Below are 2492 nucleotides of genomic sequence, written 5' to 3'. Positions count from 1 at the left end.
CTTTAACGTTTCGAGCCTACGCTCTTCCACAGAAAGGAACACAGAAAGAGACAAGGAGAGAAAATAAAGAATGTGTAGTGGCTTTGCAACACACACACACACACACACACACACATATATATATATATTTATTTATTTATTCTAACAAACATTTATATATATGTATATTTACATACATCGGGTTTCCTCACAGTTTCTGTCCAGCAAATTCCCTCACAAGTATTGTTATCGCGTTTGTTTTAGTTCATTGTTTTAGTTCATTGTTTTAGTTCATTGCAATGGTACTATTGTTGTTGTTGTTATTATTATTATTATTATTATTATTATTATTATTATTGTTATTGTTGCTGAAGTCGATTTTATTCTTTTGCAGCGTTGGATTTTTCTTTCTTTTTTTTTTTTTGGTGAGGGGGGATATCTATGTCGTTACTGTTGCTGCTGCTGCTGTTATTGTTGTTGTTGTTGTTATTGTTCGTTGTTTTGTATAGTGTTTGTTGCTGCTGTTGCTATCGAAAATGTTGGAAGTTGATTTTACTCTTGTTGTCGGCCATGTTGCGTTATTGTTGTTGCCGGTTTTGTTGTTCTTGCTGCTGCTGCTGCTGCTGCTGTTGTTGTTGTTGTTGTTGTTTTTGTTGTTGCTGCGTTTCTTATTGTTTTCAGTGTGTCTGTTGTGTGGAAAGCCAGTGTTTGGAGACTTTGGTAAACACACCCGGGAAGACGTATAATAAATAAAGAAAGAAACAAATAAGTAAATATAAAAATAAAAATAAAAAAAATGAAAATTATATATATAAACAAGACAAATACAAAAACAGAATATTTTAATTTCAGCGTGTCCATTAATAACCATGGCAACCGATTGAATATTCCTCGCTTGTGCACACACACACACACACACACACACACACACACACACACACACAAACATAGACACACACATACACATGTAGACACACAGACATTGACACATATGTATACATACACAGGCATAAACATACATTACATATAGAGATACATACATACAGAGACATATACATACATGCACATAAATACATACACATACACACACACACAAACACACGTATATATATATTCATACATATATATACTCACACAGTCGCATGTATATACATTTCCGTATATTCATGCACACCTATACCTAAGCATAGACATTCATTCATAGATTTACAGTTACAATAGAATCTCTGTCTTTCTCTCTTTCACTATCTCTCTCTCTCTCTCTCTATATATATATATATATATAGTGAGAGAGAGAGAGAGAGAGAGAGAGAGAGAGAGAGAGAGAGAGAGAGAGAGAGAGATGGATAGATAGATAGATAGATAGATAGATAGATAGATAGATAGATAGACAACTGAATTTTTTTCCTTTTCTGCTTGATATTTTTTTTATTACTGATTAAATCTCCTTGCTTTTCGACAATAAGGCTCAAGTTGTTCGATCAACCGAACTCATTGAATTGGCTTAGAAGTTATCGAATATTTCACAGGTACGTGTACCTTTAGCGTAATCCTCAGGTAGAATCAACACGTTGCTTGGACGAAATTTCGATTCACAGGTGAAATCTGGTTGACAGGTTTCGACAAAGTTTCCATCGATGGATGTTAACTCAGAAGGCATTTATTCCAAAAGGCTATGGTAACTGTCACTTACCCGCCCATCCACCCACCTCACGCCGAAGGTGCCATACTGAGGGCTCGGATCCATTGTCTCAAGACTGCGAACCAAGGGTCCTTAAATGTTATTTAGTCATATCTCAGCCATACTCATGTGCACAACTATTCACGCACACTCACTCACAAAAACGAACGCGCACGCACGCGCGGGTACACACGAAGACATACACAGTGTGTAAAGGGAGACAATTATACACTGGCATAGAACGGTAGACACTAAGTTGGAATCGTATGACCGGTGGTCATGTGATATTGTGTTATGTGAGATGATGTTATCTGAGCAGGAAAGAAGAAGTAAGCTAGGGTACCTTTGACGCCTTACAATTTTAGTAAACGACAATGTCATTGCCGTTCGTCTACGTCATCATCATCATCATCATCATCATCATCATCATCATCATCATTATCACCTTAATCATCATCATCATCATCATCATCATTATCTTAATCATCACCATCATCATCATCGTCGTCATCATCATCGTCATCATCGTTACCGTTGTCGACACTATCGTCATCATTATAATAATCGTAATTTAAGCTCCGCCACCACCTCTGCTACAGCAACAAAATCTGCTGCCGACGCCATTGTAATCTCCCTTCACCACCATCACCGTTACCACCATCACCTTAACCATAATCGTTGTCACTATCAGCAGCAGCAGCAGCAGTATCAGCAGCAGCAACAGGAGAAGCAGTAGCAGTAGCAGTAGCAGTAGCAGTAGCAGTTTTCTTTAATCAACCTTAATTATCAGAAATATCGCCCCAGACGCTATAACAACAACAGCAACAAGCAT

The 2492-nt window shown here is 37.4% G+C and overlaps 1 long non-coding RNA gene across 1 annotated transcript in view; it reads right to left on the bottom strand.

The window, feature by feature from the left end:
* Positions 1-380: 380 nt before the first annotated feature.
* Positions 381-2492, bottom strand: part of LOC149132729 (uncharacterized) — an 8744-nt gene continuing 6632 nt past the window's right edge. The window contains exon 2 of the long non-coding RNA XR_016244396.1: positions 381-694. This is a non-coding gene — a long non-coding RNA (uncharacterized LOC149132729). The remainder of the gene's footprint in view (positions 695-2492) is intronic.

This window comes from Octopus bimaculoides, chromosome 14 (genome assembly GCF_046866305.1).
Source record: "Octopus bimaculoides isolate indiv1 chromosome 14, ASM4686630v1, whole genome shotgun sequence".
NCBI classification, from domain to species: domain Eukaryota; kingdom Metazoa; phylum Mollusca; class Cephalopoda; order Octopoda; family Octopodidae; genus Octopus; species Octopus bimaculoides.
Note: the sequence above shows the minus strand (reverse complement) of the source record. Positions and strands in the feature narration are given on the sequence as shown.